The sequence below is a fragment of the Puma concolor genome, chromosome F2 (genome assembly GCF_028749965.1).
Source record: "Puma concolor isolate L17-30 chromosome F2, mPumCon1.1.hap2, whole genome shotgun sequence".
NCBI classification, from domain to species: Eukaryota; Metazoa; Chordata; class Mammalia; order Carnivora; family Felidae; genus Puma; species Puma concolor.
The window spans coordinates 29,898,527-29,923,101 of NC_141684.1; the positions used below are offsets into that span (position 1 = coordinate 29,898,527).

Genomic DNA, 24,575 nt, shown 5'->3' on the forward strand with positions numbered 1-24,575 from the left:
ATATTGTGCTAAGCATTAGAGACACAAAGATAAGACTCTGTCCTACTTGCAGAGGGCTTACAGCCTACATGATTTATTAGACTTTACATCATAATTGTAAGCTTAAAAACATTTGTACATGCCCACAGATACAATTAAACCAATTATCATGAAATATAAAAAGTTATACTGGTATGAGAAAGGTACTTAATGAATCACTAAAGGGGGCTTCTCACAACAGGTGTAACACTTGTGTACTTTCTAATTCAAAACTGAATTTTGGCCATTATGTAACAATTTCCTACAGTACTGAATACTTAGTTTTCACTGCTATGCTCACAAAACAATATTCATTTCAAACTGTAGTTGGGCTGACTGCTGTCTGAAAAGGTAGGAGAGGTTTTTTATTTTTTGTCTTCTTAATCAAAGTCAATGAAAAATGTGATGATTTGTTTTAAAATAAACTTGGATAGCCATAAATAGTTGTTTTTTTTGGGGGGGTGCAGCTGGTTTGACCACCCCCATGGAGTGATTTGGAAATCTGCTTAATCCTTCTCTATATAAAGAGTCAAAGAAAGAACAAAATTTTGTTCACCAAAAATTAGCTAAGGCTTCGAAGAGGTTTTGTGTATGAATGGAACAAGATGGTGATGAAGAAAGAGAAATGTTGAAATCTTCAATAATAGACATTTGTGCCCATGACGTTTTTCTTTCTAAAATATACCTTTAAATAACATAATCATTAGAAGATTATACTACCCCCAACATATAGGTAAAGTTTTTATAGATAGGACAAAGTGGTATAACCTATCTAGGGAAACATATGCAATACAGATAAAAAGTCATAAAAATGTAAATGTCATTTGACCTAGAAATTCTTTTAGAGCTATATATTAAATACTTCTCAAACTTATTCATCAAAGAAACTTGGATGATGCAAGAAAATGTGCTTTCCTCCCATTCCCACATACCTTCTACTTACCCTTCCCCATGAAGCTCCCTCAAGTGGCCTGTTAACAGCTTGAAATTTTGAAATTTCAGTTTTATATTTCAAATGTAAGTATACTTTACATTTTACTATACTACAAAACTATATATATTAGACATAAAAACAATAAGTTTATTTTGTCACTCCTTAAGAAATAAGGACATTTGGGAAAATATAGCCTCCATTTGATTAGAACCAGAATAAGAATACAATAAGGCAAGTGCACAAAGATGTACCAACAAAAACAGAAATGACAGTGCTCTTATAATAGAGATAAATCCTAAACAGTACAGATCTGCCAAAAGAGATTGGCCCAATAAATTATCATATTGTAGAATACTACATTCCTACTAAAAATTTTAGTGAGAAGGTATATTAATTAACAAAAAATAGATAAAGGATCATGTACTAGTACTTAGGTAAAAAATAAAAATAAAACAATTTAGAGAGCTGATCCCTATATTTTAAAAATATATGTTTCTGTGTTTGTGTCTCTCTCTAATCTTAAATATTAAATTTAAAAATTAAATATTTAGGGATATCTGGGTGGCTAGGTTGGTTGAGCATTCAGCTCTTGATTTCAGCTCAAGTCATGATCTCAGGGTTGTAGGATCGAGCCCCACGTTGAGCCCTGTGTCAGGTTCCACACTAAGCATGGAGCCTGGTTAAGACTCTCCCTCTCGCTCTGTTTCTCTCTGTTTCTCTCTCTCTCTCTCTCTCTCTCTCTCCCCCCCTCCCACCCTGATGCCTCCCTCACTTGTGCTGTCTCTGTAAAAAAAAAAAAAAATTTTTTCAATAGAACCCTTATCATAAGAATCAGAGTAAAACATCTTAATTATTTTAATATGTTAGAAGACAAACTTAAGGCAGCAAAGTAAAAACTGTCATTCTGTATACTACTGTATATTCAAAATATGTATGAATAATTTGTGTAATTTTTATTGGTACACCACATACATGATTAGAAGGATTTAATATGTACACAAAATGGTATCAATACCTATCTTTGTAGTATGCTACAATGGATACATTTCATTTATTCTCTTTTTTGCTTATTTTCTAATTGTTTCTAAAAATAATATAAACTACACTAATATAAATTACATGTTTTCATAAGATTGGAAAATGTACTATTTTCATAATGATACCAAATTATTAAATGTTGGATCACCTCAATGTTGTTTTAGAAGTCCATAAGAATACAGAACAACATTAGGTAAATTATACACACACTAGCATTGCTGCTTCAAATCTTTACACAGAACATCCCCACACAATCAACAACTTAATCCCACCTAAATTTCTCTTTTCTCATTAGCGTTGTGGAAATAGTAGTGTATCATAGGTGTTTTGTTTCTAGCAGGTGTTATCACTAATCAGTTCTTTGAACCTAGGAACAAAAGAAGTCTACCCTTTTCCCATGTAATACCATTCAGCTGCTGGTTTTTCTTGCCACTGTGAACAATGATTTTCAGACATTTATAATACTGTACCACTGTAGATAATAGAATTTGAGCCCACGCTGATGTATGGTTTTTTTTATTTAAAGTATATCCACATGTTGTACCAATACACTGTAATAATACACTGCACATTATTTCTAACCATGTCTCTCTTTCATCTAGTCACAGCACAGCACCAGATGGATTCTTCTAAAACATGTCAGATCATGTCACTAGAAACCTCCAAAGGTTCCCTGTCTCACTTATAACAAAAGCCAAAGTCTTTAAAATAGCTCTGTAGGCCATATACAATCTGGCCCTCACCACTTGATATCCCTCACTCAGTCTATTCAAGGCACACTAGCCTCCTTGCTATTACGTTGGCATAAAAGGAATATTTCTGACTCAAGGCCCCACCATGGAGTGTCAAAGCTAGAGCAAGGTGAGAAGGGTTTCACAGAGGGAGTAAGGGAGTAGATTGCAGTGGGGAATGAGTGCTCAAACAGGATGAGAAAGGTGGGGCAGCTTGTCATGTTGTGCCAATATCTAAGCAACATGAGGAAGGTTCCACTTGGTGGGAGCAGCCTGGCATTGAAAATCAGAGCCTGAGCAGGGTAGGGATGGAGAGCATCCATCTGAACAGGTGGCTTGGCACTATGAGTTGAACCCAAAGCACAATGAGGTAAGCATCCTTGCATTGTCACTGGGTGTAAGAGCCCAAAGAGGGGGAGGCAAGAATTTGTGCAGGAGGAGATGGCAATGGATATGGGAGATTTGTTGTATACCCAAATTTATCAAATAAACATGTAAAGAATATTTTGAAACAGTTTTCTCACTATTGGAAAAGGGAGATACAAATATAAGAAGGAAAAAACTAGAATATGAATGCACACACACACAATTTATTTCTCAATCCATATATATTTTTTAAGTCATGAGTCCACACTGATACCTCCAGTTCCAATCCAATACCACAAGATTCATTAACACACACACACACATGCACACATGCATATGCTCCTACTTCTGTCCACTGTGAGGGCTGAAGTAGTAACATCCCAGTAGCATACTGAGCATTCTCAGTGCCCACATCTTGGTTTCCAAGTTCTTTTTCCCAACAGTATCCAAGATCCTTGAGATCACCTAGGTTCAGCACTGGGTGAGGAAAAGTACAACAGGTGCCTTTGCTCCAGGAGGCAAGCAAGTGTTCAAAAAACGAAGGGGCCATGTCAAAAGGATTCAAAAGCTCACTTGAAAGGGTTCCATGAACAAATTGGGGAGAGAGACAACTTGAACATCTAAATAAGAATGTTCACAAGTTATAACCCACTGAATAAAGCAGGAAACTATGAGTCAATAAAGGTATAAATTAATAAATAATTCAATTATTATTTTGATGAATGAGAATTTATATAGTTTCAAAGTATTACCTGTAAAATATTTATTTATTATAAGGGGGAAACAGTAACTTTAGTGTTAAGAAGCCCTGCAGACATCATTCTAATCAAAGTGATCAAAGTGAATGCCATTTAGTAATGGGACAAACTGAGACAAGGTGATAGGATACAATGAGACTACAGCATCACTTCACGTTTACTCTTGCCAAGGAAACATTAGACAAACTAAACTGAGAAGACTTCTATAAAATAATTGGCCTGCAATCTACAAAAGGTTCAAAGTCATGAAATTCAAGGAAATACTAAGTTCTTGTCCAAACTGAAGAAATCTAAAGAGACATGACAACTAAGTCATGGGCTGTAGTAGGATTATGACTTTGCTATTTTCAGTATAAGGACATTATTGGGACAACTGGTGAAACCTGATTGGGTTTTGAGGATTAGTTGGTGGTAATGTATCAATATTAATTTTCTACCACTGGTGGTTGTATTGTGGTTACATAGGAGAATTTCTTGTTTGTAGAAAATACATACTAAATGTATTTGTGAGTAAAGGGTCACCAAATTACTCAAATGGTTCCAAAAAAAAAAAGTAAACAGGTTTATTTCCTATATTTACAAATTTTCTGTAAGTTGGTGATCATTTCAAAATTTTAAGATTATTGAAAAAAGAAAATGCAGTTGAGGTCATGTCATTCCTTCATGTAGAAATCTCCTCCTGGCCCTCACTGCCCTTGGAATACAGTTGTTGCATAATCAGGTTATTTACCACACCTGAGCCCTTCTTTCAGGTCTTGGATTGCACCATGGTCCTTCATACCACAGAGTCTTAGCACTTGCTGTTTCCTTTTCCCAAGACATGTTTCCTATGCTCAGTGCAAAGCTTCAAGGTCTCAGCTTAAATGCACTTCTCCAGTCTAGGTATTGTTTCCATATTGTGCTCACCTGGGCTCTAGATTCATCCTTTGCAGGACTTCCCATGATCCTAATTAAATGTCTGCTCAACATAGGATTATTCCTCTAATAAATTACATGAGTTCTGGGGCCTTATCTGTCTTATTTACAGTTTCTCCTGGATATTATATAGTGACTGGCAGACAAACATAAATATTAAATATACTAAACTTCAGGGCATTCTTTGAAGCAGGCATTGTTCTGTATTTCAACTATTAGGATGCTAAAGATGGCGGAACAGAATGGAAGTTTTTTGTGTGTCTCACGTCCATGAAATACAGCCAGACCAACACTAAACCATCCTACACATGTAGAAAACTGATTGGAGGATTAACACAACAATCTGCACAACCTGAACCACAGAATTCAGTGGGTACATGGCACGGAGAGCTGAACTGCGGGAGCAAGAAGCTGCTAAAGTTAGAGAACCACTTTTGTGGGCGGAGAGAGGATGGAGACTGGAGAGAGGAGGAGAATATGGGAAAAACACCCCTTCCCAAAAGCAGCTGGAGAGAAAGTGGAAAATTCGAAACAGCTGCAGGGACTAAACTAAAAAGGGAGAAAGGAGAAAGGAGAGGGCTTAAATTCCATTAAGACTGTAAACAAGGGGAGTGCAAAGGCTGCAACTCCGCAGCTCCATACCTGGCAGTGCTCTGGTGGGAAGGGCGAATCCCCAGCAACAGAGTGGGGTCTGGGAGGTTCTCGGGCCACACGGGAAAAGCGGTTCCACTGATGGAAGGACATTTGGTAGAAACTGTTGAAGCCACCTTTCTGGGTCCCAGCAGACCCCAGAAAACAACCACATTCGCTGGTGCTGGAACAAGTTTGTTAAGGGTGAAGCCTGGTGCCAGATGTGTGTTGTGATTTTCCATAATCCCTGAGGTGCTGCTGCTACACTATCTTGCAAACTTTTTCTGGAGCAGGCTGGCACCTGGCTGCAGTCTCGGGGCACCGGCAGTAGCAGGGTGCAGCGAGTGTTCCTGGGTGCAGCCGACATTCAGCCGTTGTTCATTCGGCCATTGCTCAGTGAGACCCTCCCACAGAGGGGTGGAACGGGTCAAAGCCACAGTCCTTCTGAAGTAAGGGGCCGGGGAAAACAGCTGCATCTGAGACAAAACTCGGGAGAGAGGTACTGCCTGGGGCCTGGTCACGGAGAGTAAAAAAGCGGGGAGTGGATGAAAGCAGAAGACCGAGGACGAGTGCATGATTGTTGACCCAGGAGAACAGACTGGGTAGCTGGGTGGTGCCGTTTTCACCGCTCCCGTGCATTTGAATACACACCTACGAGCACTGCAACAATCCACCCCAGTAGGATAGTAGCGCCATCTAGTGGAGAGCGGAGCTGTTACACTGAGCCCTGCCCAACTGGGCCAACCTCACTCTTCAAGAACATAAGTCTCACTGCTGGCTTAATTTATGGACTATAAAGTGCTACATAACCTGACTTCTAGGGGAAAACAAAGTAATTTCAGTCTTACTTCAATCTGTTAGCAGGTTCATCTATCCAATTTTCTTTCTTTTTTTTCTTCCTTTTTCTCTTTTACACTTCTTCTTGAATACAGAAAGAGAAAAAATTCATTTTTATTTCCAATTTTTATTAAAAATATTTTTCATTAATTTTTATTACTATATTTTTTACTTTTGTGCACATTTTTTCAAATTCTATTTTACTTCCATCATTTTATTTTAGTCTACTTCACTGTATTCACCTTTTCAAATTGTCAATTTCCTTTTTTTCTTTCTTTTTTCTCTTTTTCGTTTCTTTCCTTTTTCTTGAATGCAGAAAGAGAAAAATTTCATTTTTACTTTCAATTCCTATTACAAAATATTTTTATTTAATTTTTATTACTATTTTTTTTACTTTTGTGTAAATTTTTTCAAATTCTATTTTACTTCCATCATTTTATTTTAGTCTACTACAGTGTATTCACTTTTTCAAATTTGCAAATGATTTTTTCCTTTTCTTTTTTATCTTTTTTCTTTTTTTCATGTTTTTTCTTTTTTTCATGTTTTTTCTTTTTTCTTAAATACAGAAAATGAAAAAGTTCATATTTATTTTTAATTTTTATTACAAATATTTTTCTTTAATTTCTTCTACTACATTCTTTACTTTTGTGTATATTTTTTCAAATTCTATTTTACCCCCATCATCTCATTTCGGTCTACTTCAGTGTATTCATTTTTTCAAATTCTCAAATGATTTCCTTCCCCCTCCCCTCCTTTTTTTTCTTTTCTCTAATCTGTCAAACCACTATTCCACACCCAGACCAAAACACACCTAGGCTCTAGCATCATCTATTCGATTTGTGAGTGTGTGTTTTTAATTTTTAATTTTAATATTTTTTTTACTTCTAATTTTCTTTTCAATTTCAATTTTTCTACCTCATTAATTCCTTTTCTCCCTTCAAAATGACAAAATGAAGGAATTCACCCCAAAAGAAAGAGCACGAAGAAATGACAGCCAGGGATTTAACCAACACAGGTACAAGCAAGATGTCTGAACCAGAATTTAGAATCATGATAATAAGAATACTAGCTGGAGTCGAAAATAGATTAGAATCCCTCTCTGTAGAGATAAAAGAAGTAAAAAATAGCCAGAATGAAATTAAAAATGCTATAACTGAGCTTCAATCACGGATGGATGCAGTGGCGGCAAGGATGGACGAGGCAGAACAGAGAATCAGTGATATAGAGGACAAATTTAGAGAGAATAATGAAGGAGTAAAAAAGAGGGAGATTAAGGCAAAAGAGCATGATTTAAGAATTAGAGAAATCAGTGACTCATTAACAAGGAACAACATCAGAATCATAGGGATCCCAGAAAAGGAAGAGAGAGAAATAGGGGTAGAAGGGTTACGTGAGCAAATCATAGCAGAAAACTTTCTTAACCTGGGGAAAGACACAGACATCAAAATCCAGGAAGCACAGAGGACCCCCATTAGATTCAACAAAAACCGACCATCAGCAAGGCATATCATAGTCAAATTCACAAAATACTCAGGCAAGGAGAGAATCATGAAAGCATCAAGGGAAAAAAAGTCCCTAACATACAAGGGAAGACACGTCAGGTTTGCAGCACACCTATCCACAGAAAAATGGCAGGCCAGAAAGTAGTGGCGGGATATATTCCGTGTGCTGAATCAGAAAACATGCAGCCAAGAATTCTTTATCCAGCAAGGCTGTCATTAAAAATAGAAGGAGAGATAAAAAGTTTCCCAGACAAACAAAAATTAGAGTTTGTGACCACTAAACCAGCCCTGCAAGAAATTTTAAGGGGGACTCTCTGAAGGGAGAAAAGATGAATATATATATATATATATATATATATATATATATATATATATATACCAAAAGCAACAAAGATTAGAAAGGACCAGAGAACACCACCAGAAACTCCAACTCTACAAGCATCATAATGGCAATAAATTCATATCTTTCAGTACTCACTCTAAATGTCAATGGACTCAATGCTCCAATAAAAAGACATAGGGTAGGGGCGCCTGGGTGGCGCAGTCGGTTGGCGTCCGACTTCAGCCAGGTCACGATCTCGCAGTCCGTGAGTTCGAGCCCCGCGTCGGGCTCTGGGCTGATGGCTCAGAGCCTGGAGCCTGTTTCCGATTCTGTGTCTCCCTCTCTCTCTGCCCCTCCCCCGTTCATGCTCTGTCTCTCTCTGTCCCAAAAATAAATAAACGTTGAAAAAAAAAATTAAAAAAAAAAAAGAAAAAAAAAAGACATAGGGTAACAGAATGGATAAGAAAACAAGATCCATCTATACACTGTTGGCAAGAGACCCACTTTAGACCTAAAGACAACTTCAGACTGAAAATAAGGGAATGGAGAACCATCTATCATGCTAATGCTCAACAAAAGAAAGCCGGAATAGCCATACTTATATCAGACAATCTAGACTTTAAAATAAAGACTGTATCAAGAGATACAAAAGGGCATTTTATCCTATCAAGGGGTCTACCCACCAAGAAGACCTAACAATTGTAAACATTTATGCACCAAATGTGGTGACACCCAAATAGATAAATCAGTTAATCACAAACATAAAGAAACTCATCGATATTAATACCATAATAGTAGGAGACTTCGACACCCCACTCACAGCAATGGACAGACCATCTAACCAAAAAATCAACAAGGAAACAATGACTTTGAATGACACACTGGACCAGATGGACTTAACAGATATATTCAGAACATCTCATCCCAAAACAGCAGAATACACATTCTTCTCCAGTGCACATGGAACGGTCTCCAGAATAGACCATATACTGGGACACAAATCAGCCCTAAGTAAGTACAAAAAGATCGAGATCATACTGTGCATATTTTCAGACCACAATGCTATGAAACTCAAAATCAACCACAAGAAAAAAGCTGGAAAGGTAACAAATACTTGGAGACTGAAGAACATCCTACTAAAGAATGAATGGGCTAACCAGTTAAAGAGGAAATTAAAAAGTATATGGAAGTCAATGAAAATGGTAACACCACAACCCAAAACCTCTGGGACGCAGCAAAGACGGTCATATGAGGAATGTATATAGCAATCCAGGCCTTCCTAAAGAGGGAAGAAGGATCTCAGATACTCAACTATTAGGATGCTGAAGCTTAGAAAATTAAGTGTTCAAAGTCATGTGAAATGTGACACTTTTAAATGTGAAAAATCACAATTAAAACAAGTCTTTCTAGCTCTAAAACCCATACTCTTGAGTTATTTCATAGAGTGGAGCCAGGATCAGTAGTTCTAGAGCCTAAATATAGAGTACCCAGGAGGAGAGCATGTGCAGAGTCCTAAGTCCTGGTCAAGTAGCAAATGCTGGGTAATATACATTTGCCCTCCTGATTCTCTTTTTACTTTCCTGTTTCAAAAAGCTCCCAGACAATGGAACCTTAGTTTCCAGCCTGTCTTTTCCTTCCCAATGACTTCTGCCATGGTCTCTCCCTAGGACAGAACTTTTTCTAAGGTGGTATTACTGTTATACACCTATAAAGTCAGCAAGATTGTGTTCTTCCACACAAAATGGGAATTCAAGAAGTCTGAGTGGCTAACTGGAAAACCTGATCAGTTTCTAACTATCTAACATTTTGTGACAGTGAGAGAGTGATCCATACAAATCAAAATGCAGTTGCCTGGTAGAAAAGAAAAACTTATTAAGAAAAAATGAAAGGTAATTGTGGACATGCTTGAAGAGACTGCACCTCCTCTGAGTAAATAAATAGGATATTCTCAAAACTTTGCATACAATTCATGTATGTACCTCCTGTTTGCTATCTCTTTTCATTTGATGTGAGACTCACTTCACTAATGAGTGTATTTGTTTGCATCTATCTAGCACTTAACTCCCTAGACCATGCAGCAGCCCAAATGGGCACAATTATGAATTTGGTCCCTTTTTCGTGTGTTTCCGCTACTTTAGTTATACAACTTGCCAGAGTCAATATATGCACAGCACCCATCGTAGGGCTGGTCACAAAACTGATGCTAAATAAATGGCTTGATTTTTTTCTTTCTTTTGTCTATCTGTTTTTATTATAAATCAAATGAGTAGTGGCCATAGGTAACTTTGAAGAAGCCTTCTTTCATCTGGACGAAATCTTGCTTGTTTTGCACGTCTTACTCCCTTTTCATCAGTGCCTAAAACAGTGTTAGCCATATAATAACACATGCTCCTGATATGTTGCATTGCACGGTGTTAGATATTCTACATCTTGCAAGACAATGACTTTGCAGCATGATAAGGGAGATGGAGAACATAGTATTGTGACAACACCTGAAAAATAAGTAGGGTTATGATAAGTAGAAGACAACAGAGAGTGCTTGGAGTAGGAGTAAGGGTCATCTTGGCATTGAGAGTAAAATACTCTTTGGGCCCTTTAAAGGGGCAGCTTTCTAATTCACAAAGAGTCGGGGAGAGGAAGAGAGATCAGGAATGGAATCTCTAACTGGCCACTTAATAACTGTACAACTTTGAGTAGATAATTTAACCTCTTAACCTCAACATTTGTAAAAATGGAGATAGAAAGGGTTGGGATGAACCCAATTTCCAGCATAGAGTAGGTACCAAATAAATTTTATTTCTCCCTTCACCTTGAACACTTGATATCTGGAAAAGGAAAACCAGCAAATTAGAGGAAGAAAATGAATTACAAGGGCACCAAGAGTCATATGCAGTTCCAAAACGCAGAGAGTTGCAGCATGTGGTGACAAGATTTGGTCCGGTTTTAAAGAATACATTAAGATTCCGGCATAGTTCACCACAATCTCCCGCTCTTATCACATGTCAAGAATCTGGCAGTCTACTGATATCAACATCATGGTCTCTACAACCCTTCTCCAATGATCTACAAAGGAAGCAGTTTCAACAGAATTGCCATGTGATGCTTCTAGGTAGAAAAGTAAAGCAAAGGAAAACTGCAGAGGAAATACTTAAGGACACATCAAACACATCGTATCCTATTATATAATTATAAATAATATTTATTAAGTGTTTACTTCATGAAGCACTTTAAAATGCAATCTCATCAACTCTTGTCAGTAACTCTAGGAAGTAATCCTGTTATACTTTCTGGTATTGACCAGCTCTACCAAGCTGGTCCCTTTTTCCTGCCTTCCAGGATCACTGGGCTCTAACATATCAGTCATTCTCTATTGTATTCTCCAGGTAGGCAGGACTGGGTATTCCGAGACAGCCTAGAAAGACATTCTCCATTGTGAGGAGGGCTGGAGTGAGACTCGTGCCCCATTGTGTCCTCCTCTGAATGGGGGATAGGAACCTGTTGCCTACCCTGTCCTGGGATCCTGCACAGCATTTGAGCCTCAGGAGCAGAGTAATTTGGGCCTTGCTTTGTTCCTGCTACTGTCCCAAAGTACCCCCAACATCTTGGATCATGATTAAATGCTTGAACTAAAAAAAAAAAAAATCACAGATGAAAACCTGAGACTTTCCTAAAGTCTTATGACTTTCCTAAAGCCACACTTCTGGTAAATGGTAAATCTGGGATATAATCAAGATAATATAATTAGACTCATAGTCATGAAACTATATCATTAAGAAAAAAAAATCAAACAAGAAAGCAGTTTGTCTTAAAAATGTAGATATCCTAGAATGTAGCTATAGGCTTTGAAACCAGATTATGGTTTATTAAAGACTCGAAAGATTATGTGAACTTTAAACTTAGTGCTAAAATATTCATGTGTTTGTCTTTTCAAAACATGATTTCCACCATGATTTGGCCAGTCCAAGTAATTTTGAAAATCTCTTTGGAGAAGGTTGGAATCAGGGGATAATTAAAGAGTATAAAGTACACGAGAAAGCAGTATTTCAAGGCTGTAAGAGGAACAGCTGCCCAAAGTCTCTAGATCAAGGTCACTGTCTATCTATCTATTGCCCCATTTGCCTATTTCATCTTCTAGTGACTTGGATTCCTCCAAGAATTTCATGTATTCCTATACACACACACACATACACGCACACACATGCACATGTGTACATGTGCATGCACGCTCACACCTGGTAACTCCACAAGTTAATACCAAGCAAGCATAGGAGCTGGTTTGTCTGCCAGATTTTTGGTCAGCATAAGTATTTGGAAAAAATACTGATAAGCTCATTTAAGCTACATATGAATAATGAAATATAATAAACATCAGACTTAAATAGAGGACATAATTATAGAGAAACATTTTCAAGTAATTTTCAAAAAACTATTAAGTTCAAAATAAACGTACAGGTCAACAATTCCCACCACCTTCAGTGTTCAATTTAATTCAATCGATATTCATTGCATGTCAACATCATTAAACAAGCCACAAAGACTTAAAGGAGGGTAGAGGTTATTCATCTGGATATGCAGAGAGCATTCCAGGCAGAAACACTGAAGGGTCAAAGAGCCTAAGGTGGAAGCATACTTAGTGGTGTTTGAGTGTGTGTGTGTGAGTGTGTGTGTGTGAGTGTGTGTGTGTGTGTGTGTGTGAGAGAGAGAGAGAGAGAGAGAGAGAGAGAGAGAGAGAGAGAGTAGGTATAAAATTAGTATATACTTTGGCTTTGGCCAGAGGAGTGAAAAATTACTTTCTTTACCTTGGTGATTTGTTTTCCTAAATTAAACTGAACCATAAAACTAAAAGCCTAATTATTGGAAATATTTTTGAAACATGCACACTAAGCTAATTCTTCTAGAAGAAATAACAGGGGCCTGAGAAGTGAAGGAATACAAAAGAGAGATGAGAGAGCTGGTGCCTCTGGTGTGATCAGGGATGGCTCTCAGCACCTGCTGCCATCAGCTGCCAGCACAGTCCTCTGCCAGTAGCCACCTGTGTGAATTCACGCTACAGGATTCAGAATGCTCTAAGAAGACTGGCTTTGCCGTTGGAATTTTGGTACAAACAAGAGAAGGCTTCCAAGAAATCTATGTTGTGCTTTACAGAACATGGGCATCCTCAGGCCTTTCTAGATGACATTTATAACAGATGTCTCATTAGCAACTACAAGTTCTCCTCTTCTGAGCATCTCTAATGAGAGTATCTGTGATTATTGATATAATAACCTCCCTTCCAAACACAGAACATTAGATTCTGTATAATACAGCTTATGTAATGTATGCATACATGCATGTGTGTATGTATGTACATATACATGTGTACATACATGTATACTTCTTTTTCATGAGATCCCTGCAGCAACCTTGTGAAGAGCACAAAACAGTTGCAAGTTCCATTTTACTGTTGAAGTATCTGGCCAGAGCATCAGATATATTGGGGCAGATACTCATGACACAAGGAGACCAGACTAAGGGGCAAGAGAGGGCTGAGATCCAGCTCATGTTCTGTTCACCAAGTTTAGTGTCTGTGGGGCTACACTGGCCCAAAGGGTGTGCCTTTTCCATTGTGCCCAAAGACACCATATGGGCTAGAAGTAGCCCTCTATGTGGATCTTGGAGGGATTAAACAACTTTCTCAATATCCACTCAGGAATTAGGTACCTCTCTTTCTCTTCTAATCAATTTTCTCTTCGTTAAATTTGCATTCCTCTGTAATACACTAAAATAGAATTCCAGGCATTGGTTACACAGATAAAGAACCTTCATGCTCAGAACACTTGCAAGCATAAGTTCATTGATTTCCACTCCCACTTTTAGGCCTTTTTCTAATTTTATCTTGGCTTTTTCTTTTCTGGACAGCCTACAGAATTTGCTACACAAGTTAAGATGGATCCTCAGTAGAGTGAAGGGCTTTAAAAATCCTTATAAATTTAAGCTGCATAAATATGTGGATATCAACTACGGAAGTAGATGGAAATTAAATACTATCACAATTTTATTATAAGTAGTGTTTTTGAATGATTTATTTGACATATATTATTTGGTCTCATATATTACATAAGATGTTTATTTCCTTGAACTTCAGGGATTACTGAGTAGATATTCTTACTTTGAACTAATTTACAGTGGGTAGGCAACACATATTTGCTGAATGACTATCTGAATGGAGGAGAAGACAATGTGAGGTTTGTTCCTGTAGACTTAAATTCAGGAATAGGGAGTGGGATTTAAACTCCCTCATCCAGAAACCTATAGAAGATATATGACAGTCAGATGGACAAAATTCAGAGGACACACAGATACACAGACAGACTGACTGAGATAGCTCTTAACATGTGCTGGGTCCTCAAAATGAGTCTGTCTGTCACTGCACTATGGAAATGGGAGTATGAGATGAAGCATGACTGAATGTGAGGGAAAATGGAGGAGAAGTAGATAGATAAATATACATGGAGGAGCAACAAAAATATCAACAACCATCCCCAGTCTAGTAAACTTGAAAAGAGGTACCATGAACTAAGTCTGAAAGCATAAGTTTCATTCCCTCTTTCATTCTCTGTTGTCACTCTCTCCTTACACAAGATAAAAACAAGCAAGTTGACTTTCCCAAGCACCAAACTCCCCATTGATAAAACAATGAAATTTAACTAAAACCCTTCCTACCCCTGACTTTTCTTGAACTATAAAGCTTTCCTGGCCAGAAGTCAGTCTTCTACACTTCTGCTAATGTTCCAGAAGGGGGCAGCATTTATTCACAGTAGGAAAACCAACAAAAATTTTTTACTTCAGCTAGCCTTCAAAACAGTAAAACTTGGGAAGTTGGATGAACAAAACATTTAAAATCTTTCTTGAGTTTTGTGTCGGTGTGTAAGAGTATCAAGAGTAGGAAAGTGGGTGGAAGCCTGGTATCCACTCTGCTGTGTGGGCATTAAGTGAGGAACCAGTCAAATAACTATGAAGAGGTATATACACTCACCATTGAATCCCTGATGCTGAGTGCAGTTTCTGGCACATAGTAGTTACTTAAGAAATGTCAATATTAATGATTATATCTCGATCTCTATTTTTCTCACTCTTATTTTTCACTCTCCCCCCCGCCCTTTATGTAGGCTTCACGCCCCAGGTGGAGCCCAACATGGGGTTTGAACTCACAGCCTGAGATCAAGACCTGAGCTGAGAAAAGAGTCAGCTGCTTAACCCACTGAGCCACCCAGGCATCCCTTTAATAAATGAATGACTGATGAAAACTGGGGATGGAATGGGTTCCCAGGGCAAGTCTCAAGCATAAGTGTGAAGCAGGCAAAACTATCTCTGGAGCTTCTCTCCATATATTCCGTGTTCTAGGGCTCATGCCTCTTTCCATGACTCTAAACAATTCTGTGCACCTACAGCTCTACTCACCTCTGCACCCCTCTCCTTTAAATTATTGATTCATCCACCCATTTACTTAACAAATATATTGAACACCTGATATACTAGATTTTGCTCTGATACATACTGGATTTGCCCTGACAAAATGCACACTAACTAACCTATGCCTGAAGATATAATTCTTAAGGGTAGTTGTATTAGAAAGCAGGGATTAATCTGCTTTTTATTATTATTATTTTTTTACTGTTTATTTTTGAGAGAGAGAGAGAGAGAGAGAGAGAGAGAGAGAGAGAGAAGCGCAAGCAGGGGAGGGGCAGAGAGAGGGAGACACAGAATCCAAAGCAGACTCCAGGCTCTGAGCCACACAGAGCCCTATGCAGGGCTTCAACTCAGGAGCTGTGAGATCATGACCTGAGCTGAAGTTAAACGCTTAACTGAGCCACACAGGCTTGATTGAGCCACACAGGCACCCCGGATTTGCTTTTACTATATGCAGAGAGATAGACTTTATAACACAAAAAGTGAGTCACTACTATTGGACACACCAGGTAAAGAAGGTAATAATTTGGGGCAAGAGGACTCATTGAGTTCCTCAGGACTCCTAGCACCTACGTGAGCCCCCCAAGAGTATCCTCGATTACTTTGTTCCAAAACTGAGCATGTGGGAGGGTTAAAAGAGGCTTAGAGATCACCTATTCTACATGCTTACTTTCTTAAGAGGAAATGCAGCCTAGGGAAGTTGCTACTTTCCCAAGGTAATGCTAACTAATTGGAAAGCAGGGTCTAGAAGCAATTCTCCAAGGTCAGGTCCCCATTCAGTGCTCTCTCTCTAGGGGTCTGCTACTCATTTTCTTTTCTTTTTTTTTTTTAAACCTCATCCCTATCCACTCTTCATCTGTTGCAGGATTGTTTGTTTGTTTGTTTGTTTGCTTGTTTGAAACAGACTTTATTTTTTATGGCAGTTTTAGGTTTACGGAAAAACTGAATTATAATTAGTTCTTTCATGGATCTTATCTTTAGTGTTGCATCTAAAAAGTGATGGCCAAACCCAAGATCATATATACTTTCTCCTATTGTTCTAGGAATTTTATAGTTTTGTGTTTTACATTTATGTCTACCATCCATTTTAAGATAATTTTTGTAAAGGCTGTAAAGTCTGTGTCTTGGCTCAGTTTTTTTGCAAAGAGATGTTCAGTTGTTTTAATGCCATTTGTTGAAAAGACCATGCTTGTTCTATTTTATCGTCTTTGCTCCTTTGTCAAAGATCAGTTCTCTATATCTGCGTGGGCCTATTTCTGGGCTCTCCATTCTGTTCTATTACTCTGTTTATTCTTTGACCCATACCACACTATCTTGATTCAGGTAGCTTTACAATAAATATTGAAGTTGGATAGTGTCATTCCTCCAACTTTTTTTTTTTCTCTGCCAATATTGTGTTGGCTGTTTTGGGTCTTTTGCCTCTCCATAGAAACTTTAAATTGATTTGTCCACAAAATAATTTCCTGTGTTTTTCATTCAGATTGCATTGAATCTATAGATCAAGTTAGGAAGAACAGACATCTTGATGATATTGTCTTTCTATCAATGAATGTGAAGTAACTGCCCATTTATTTCATTATTCTTTGATTTCTCTCTTCAGAGTTTTGTAGTCTTCTTCACACAAATCTTGTACGTATTTTGTTAGGCTAATACCTAAGTATTTCATTGGGGAAGGGATGATGATATAAATGTTACTGTGTTTGTAATTTCAAATTCCACTTGCTAATTGCTGGCATACAAGAAAGCAATTGACTTTTGTAGATTAACTTTGTTAATCCTACAACCTTGTTACAATAGTTTATTAGTTCAAAGTATTTTTGTTGATTCTTTTGTATTTACTACATGGACAATCATGTCATTTGCAAATAAAGCATTTGTTTCTTCCTTCTCAATCTGTATACCTTTTATTTCCTTTTTTGTCTTCATGCATTAGCTAGGACTTCTAATGCAATGTTAAAAGGAACTGGTAAGAAGGGACATCCTTGCCTATTCCAAATCCTAGTGGGAAATCTTTGAGTTTCTTGCCATTAAATATGAAGTTTGCTGAAGTTTTTGCAGATGTTCTTTCTCAAGTTGAGGAAGTTCCCCTCTATTCCTTGTTTGCTGAGTTTTGTGCTTTTTTAAAAATTATAAATGGCTGTTGTATTTTGTCAAATGCTTTTCCTGAACCCACTATAATCATTTGATTTTTGTTATTTTTTTCTTTCTTTTCATAATTGGATTTGATTTGCCAGTTTGTGTTTAGACAGATTACTAAACTCTCCAATGCATCTATTTCCTTTTTCTTCAAAACTAGAATAATAATCCTTGTCCCAGAGATCCCTCTAGAAGCCGTGTGCTGCCAGTCTGCAGTTATGGGGAAGGCCCATCGGCTCAACAGTTCAGCCTGATTCTGAATCCCGCTGTGCCACTCTCCCACTACATAGACCTGGGCCGGCCATTCACCTGCCTGAGTGCCTTCACTCATTTGTTAATCATGGAAACACTAAGGACGTCTAAAAATGGTATTTAAAAGCAGCTTCTCAAAATTTCAATTAGATCACTTACTTGCTTTATTTCTGTTGAGATGATTAAATGCACTATGCATGTGAAAGCACTTCTTTTTTCTCTCTTTTTTGCTGTCCTGAAATTGCACTTCCAAACATAAAGCATCATCAATCAAGCCTTGTCCTGCATTCTGTTTTCTAGAAAACTTGAGCCATGACATTCATTTAAAGTACCATTATAACTAGGAATATCATCAGAGCATTTTTTTTTCTTTTCATTCATTTCCTGTTTTAATTCGTTGCCTGCTCATCAAGGCTTTCCCTAAGGAACAATTTTATTCAAGTGAAATCAGGTTAAAAATGACACCAATCAGAGGAAGAAAATACAGCCCAAAAGGGCAATGTGAAGAGTAAAAGTTTTTCTGTAATGACAGAAGAACTGCCCCTTCTGTTTCAGTAACTCCTCTGCTTTAGCAACCATCTAACTGGGGCTAACACTCCATACTGGGTCCCCTGTTCAGAGCCTCCTTTATGAACTGTCCAGTTACTTGATCCCTTGAGGTGGGCGCCTGGCTATAAACACACACACATACATGCACCCCATGTGTGGCCTAAGGTGGTTTTTCCATTTCACATTTCCCAAAGTTTAAGGCCACGATTCCTCAATTTTCCTCTTTTGCAGATCTTTTCATAAAAGAAAGACCTCTTTGTCACAAAAATATAGAAATTACATAATTTCAGAGTAAATGATCTTCCTTTCAATTAAATAAATTTAGCCCTAAAAAAAAGTCCTCACATTATCCTTATTTTTCTCATTTTACTTCATACCAGTGAAATTTTGTCGCACTCTTGTGAGTGGTTTGGAAACCACTGGCAGAGGGACAAGTCAGTTAATGAGCTAGAGAACTGGAAAAAGCTGACTCACCTCACCAAGGTGAGGAATGTTCCAGTATAGGCAAACACCAGGAAATTCAGAGAGGGACAGTTTGAACTAATTTCAATATTTTAAGTAATTAAGACCACCATGCCTTTAATAGATGTTTTACAGCAAAGCAGAGGAGAAAGTTTTGTTCAAGGTGCCTGGGCTTTCTTTTCTAATCCTTTTGTAGAGATTATTCTTACAACCCAAATTGAAGCCCCAATTGTTCATTGCTTTTATGATTATTATTTCAATATAATTTTTCTCCAAATACATCTGAGGTATTATGGTCAATGCCATGGAGCACTGAATAAGATTAACACCCACGAATGTATGCGTGTGTGTGTGTGTGTGTGTGTGTGTGTGTGTGTGTGTTTTGAGAATGTGACCCTCGTCAATGACTCTGTGGCCTTGGCAGAGTGGGAAGCTCTGTTTTAGGTATCATCCAGAGCAGGACTAGACATCGTCCCTCCCCTTGAAGTTCTAAATTCCCAACTTTAAATATACACAGCACACACAGTATTACAGACACAGGGCATACCAAGGGGTAAGTTTTATATTTGGTTTTGATATCTCCTTTAATTCCCTAAGAGAAGAAAAGAAAGGAAGGAATGAGGATAGAAAGTGAAGAGGGAAAGTCAGAAGAAGGGATTAAGAGAAAATGGAAAACAATAGTGGTAATTCCCAGAAAGAAGGGCAATGGCTGGTAGGAGATTTATGGGAAGTGAGAGCCCTGATCCTGCCCAGCTTGTCCGGGAATTCTTCCTGTTAGAGGGTGATTTGTTAACTGCTGTCTGAACAGCCTTTCCAGGGAGTCAATTTTGGACTCTGATACTCACATTTAGAATCACCAAAGCCAAGCCAAGGTTGTTTTCCAGGAATAGGGTTTTATAGGATGAGGCTACTTCATGCATTGTGTGGTAAATGGTGAATATTCCACTTCATATTTAAGAACAGAGTCAGGACAGAAAAAAAGGGGTAATATTACCATAGCTTGGAAAGCACTAATTTAAAGAAAAAAAATCCTTTCTTTCTTCCAGCACAGATATGGCCCCATGTGACCATGGGTATAAAATAGTTAAACACTCAAACCTCTGAACTTCTAAAGTCATGAGGGACTTTCATTGCTATTTCCCAGTAAACATCATGACACCAATGTTTCTGTTTAGTAAACTACTTTTCAGTTAGGAAACATAATAACAATAATAGTAACAGCAGCTAGCATGTACTAAACTCTTCCCACATGCCAGCCACCATCCTTTAACGCTGATATCATATGTGAAACCATGTTTAGTCCTCACAGTATCCCAGAAAGTTAGCTAATATAATTATGTCCATTCTATAGGTGAGGAAACTATTTCTCAGAAATTTCAAGTAATTCACTCAAAGTTAATTAGACAATAAAGGTGGAACCAGAGTTTGAGCCCAAGCAGTCCAACTGCAGAGCCCCATGCCTTATGACCATTACATATTTTCTTCCATTCAAATAGTCTTTTCTCACTACACTGAGAAATGGATAAAATACCTTTTCAGTAACTCTGAGATTTAATTCAGATAGACATAGATTTAAATCATGATGTATGACCTTAGAAAAATAGTCGAATTTCTCAGATTCTTGGGTTTTTATTTGTAAAACAGAGATAACACCACTCTGAAGAATTACTATGAAAGCAAGAGGTTATATATGGTAGCCATTTCATACATGAGAAGTATTACCACAGCACAGATAGATAGAGAACTGTCAAGATTAAAAAGCAAAAATAGGGCATCTGGGTGGCTCAGTTGGTTAAGTGTCTGACTCTATCTTAGCTCAGGTCATGATTTCATGGTTCGTGAGTTCAAGCCCTGTGTCAGGCTCTGTGCTGACAGCACAGAGACTGCTTGGGATTCTCTCTTCCCCTCTCTCTCTGCCTCTCCCCCATTTGCTTGCATGCAAGTGCTCTCTCTTTCTCTCTCAAAATAAATACATAAACATTGTTTTTAAAGGAAAGACAAGTGGGGTGCCTGGGTGGCTCAGTCAGTTAAGTGTCCAACTTCAGCTCAGGTCATCATCTCACGGTTCGTGAGTTTGAGTCCTGCGTTGGGCTTGGTGCTAACAGCTTAGAGCCTAACACCCGCTTCGGATTCTGCATCTCCCTTTCTCTCTGCCCCTCTCCCACTCACAATCTGTCTCTCTCTCTGAAAAAAAAAAAAAAAAAAAAAAATATATATATGAAAAACAAGCAACAAAACAATGAAAGTCAGGCACCCAGGACAGATATCCAGGGTGAGGGATAATTGGAAGTAGATCATCTTCAGAAATATTGAAGGAAGTATTTCCCTTAAACAACTCAGTTGATAAAGTAAACTTTGAGTATACTTGCAAAAGAAGAAGAGATATCAGGTAATCACATAAAAACAAAAACAAAAATACAAAAAAAAGAGGATCAGTTGACCCTGTACAAAGAGAGAAAGCAAAATGCAAACCATTACAAAGTATTATGCTCTGAGCCATGGCAAGCCAAATTAATTCACACAGTGAAGGAGGAAATGAAGCTTGTGTCAGAATCCATCTATCACATACAATGCATACACAAAAGTAGCTTAAGTTAAACCAGACATAGTTCTGACCCCATGTTGTGGAGGAATCATCTCTGTGACTCTTATTGTTGTTTCACTGAAGCTCTAGGTTAAAGAATCGCTTTAGCAAACACTAGACCGAGTGGACAGCCACTGGCTATTCCAATCAAGAATCCCATATGTGCTGTGAAAAGAAGTAGATGACAGACTTTAGAGAAGATCACTTTGGCCAGGTCTCCAGTGTTCTTGTGCTCTATATTCTCTAATGAAATTTCCCCTTCCAGTCAAGTTTCACAGCCTTTCCACTGTGGATGCACTAAAGATCTAAGATGAAAAGGGGGGGGGTACATTATGAAGGGGAGAGAGGAAACTATAGCACAAATAGCAAAAGAACAATCTGAAACAGCTTGAGAGAGGATCCAGTGTTCTAGCGGCAGAAATCTCCATAACCATTTGTTACCATAAGTTGGGTTCTTCTATCCTCTAGATCCCTATCTTCACAGAGCATTGTAATGAAAAGGTAAAATTTATGAAAATAAGACATATCCTTTCCTAGTTTGTTTTGTGCACATAAAATACACAGACAAAAGCTTGAATTTTAAAAATTCAGTCAATTAAACTTGCAGTTGTTAGATGTACCTAACTACTGCCTACTAAAACAAGAGCAACAATCTTAATGTCATTGGGGGGAAATTACTGCATTCCCAGCCTTTCTGGAGAGACACTTCAAAAAGGCTTCCACCTACCAAATATTAATACATATTTTATACACTGGCTTTGATGATAGCTATTAGGACAAAAGAATATGATTGTGACTATATTCCTTATTTTATCCTGTGTGATAGCATTTTAACCTGCTATTAATACTGGAACATCTAGTAAGCACTCAATGGATATTTGTTAAATAAAATAGGAAAAACTTGGTAAGGAGTTTTAAATGAAATTTCATGATAATTAAGACCAAGGGCTTTCAGATCAAATGGACCTGATAATTTACTTATCTATATCTTTGAGCAAATTTTTAAATTTCTCTAAGCCTCAGATTTTTTCATTTAAAACTCAGTCGGTTAGGCGTCCGACTTTGGCTCAGGTCATGATCTGATGTTTGTGGGTTTGAGCCCCACATTAGGCTCTGCTGACAGCTCAGAGCCTGGAGCTGCTTCGGATTCTGTGTCTCCCTCTCTTTCTGCCCTTCCCCTGCTTGCGCTCTGTCTCTCTCTGTCTCTCAAAGATACATAAACATTAAAAAATTTTTTTAATGTCAACATATAATTAACCCTTCCATTGACCGGTCATTTAGATTAATTAGATAATTCATATAAAACTCTTATCTCAGACCATGCTCATGGTAAGTACCCAAAAACAGTCATTTTGTGCTTGATCTTAGGCAGATAATACACACAATTCTTTAATCTGCTAATCATATAGTAAGTCTTTTTGTGATAATATTGAGTATTATGTTATTGCAAAACAGCACACTTTTTGGAGACCTGTGAGACTCACCCAAAAACAGATGAGAAGAATATCTCAGAATTTGACGTGCTCATGGTTTTATGGAAGATCACTGAGAGCATGGAAGTGGATTTAACAGCAGAGGGCACAGCAAAGAGACCAGGCGGGAGAGAATAATTCACTCCTAAGAGAAAAAAAGGAAAGGATTCTGTCATTTTCTGATGCTGAATCTCATAATATCTCTGACAGGCACCATTGAACAAGTATACATTATACAACTCAGTTGTCCAAAATAGCAGTTACATGGGAAGAAAAAGATAGTTTTTTTTTTTTTCTTGAAAAGGAGGAAGATGGAAAAGAGGAGAAAGCAGCAGAAAACTTCACTATACATAAAATGGAGAAAATCAAGGTGGGACTGTGGAGCACAGGGCAATATAGTGGACAGTGCATGGGCTTTATAATGGGATAGATCTAAATCTGGTTTTCTAGGTCAGTTATTTGCTACTGAGGCTAAGTACCTATTGTTAACAATTTGTGCTTCTTTTGCTTGATCTTTGTAATAATACCTGTATCATTAAATTAAAAAAAATAATTGTGTAATAAAAATTGTGATTATGTCATAGGGTTGTTGTGAAGATATAATAAAACAACAATGCTAGCAGAGTGCTCAATCCATTTTCTCGTCTATATGGGTACTTGAAAAATATTTCTCATATACTCTGCAGGCAAGGAAATTACAGAAATGCTTGCTAGAGCATTGTATCTTGCATTTGTTTACTCATTTTTCCAGAAGCATTCCTGGTAATTGTAGGCATTACATCAATTTAACCAAGCTTGAAGTACATTTCCCAGAATCCACCTTTCTTTCATGGGATTAGTTCAGGTGCAGACATGGAAGATACAAGTGAAGCCCAGCTGTCTTCTAGTGCTGAGAAGGCTGGTGCAGTACAGGGCACTTCTGCAGCTCCTGCCTATTGGAGCTAACCTCCTGGCTTTCTGGCTGGAGGGTGGCAGCAGTAGCTCTAAGTTCTCCAACTCCTGGTCCAGGTTTGTGTTTAGGTCTGTGACAATGGGGCAGGCACTAGCTTCTGAAGAAAACCTTCATCATTAAAACTGTAAACTTGGAGGTGATAAGGAACATGTAGAGGTTCCAGTTCATTCGTTCATTCTCAAGGGTTCCAGTTCAAACTCACAGTTTCCAGTTTGTATTTTTTCCCCCAGTCCATAACCATCTTGCGTTCCCAACTACCTGCACATGGACAATTGGTTCCAGCGCTAGACTTAGAAACTAAACATCACATAGACTAGTTCTTCTGCCTCTATTAACCATGGAAGGTCAAGTCCTTATGATAAATACTGTAAATATTATACACATATATATCCTGGTGGTTCTACTTCTATAAGAACCTTGACTGATACAGAAGGTTTTCTATGTGCCAAGAACTATGTTTTGGGCTGAGGAAACAGATGAATAAGGTATAGTCCCAACATTCATAAAGGTTTACAGTGCTTAGAGGAGAAGTCAGCCATCGCTCATCATATCACAAATTATAAAGTTTCTATGGATTTACCTAATCTGGAAAGTTTGTATAAATGGAACCATATAACGTTACCTATTTGGTCTTTTTTTTTCTCACTTAGCATGTTTTCTAGGTTCAT

At 37.9% G+C, this 24,575-nt stretch overlaps 1 protein-coding gene and 1 pseudogene across 3 annotated transcripts in view; both read right to left on the reverse strand.

The window, feature by feature from the left end:
* The window catches only part of EMC2 (ER membrane protein complex subunit 2), a 564,357-nt gene that overhangs the window by 271,592 nt on the left and 268,190 nt on the right, over positions 1 to 24,575 (reverse strand). For all 3 annotated transcript variants that reach the window (XR_015246898.1, XR_015246900.1, XR_015246899.1), the window contains one exon: positions 22,968 to 23,100. The gene's annotated coding sequence lies outside the window, so the exon portion shown is untranslated. The remainder of the gene's footprint in view (positions 1 to 22,967; positions 23,101 to 24,575) is intronic.
* LOC147571897 (uncharacterized) overlaps positions 1 to 24,575 on the reverse strand; it is a 121,972-nt pseudogene that overhangs the window by 69,117 nt on the left and 28,280 nt on the right.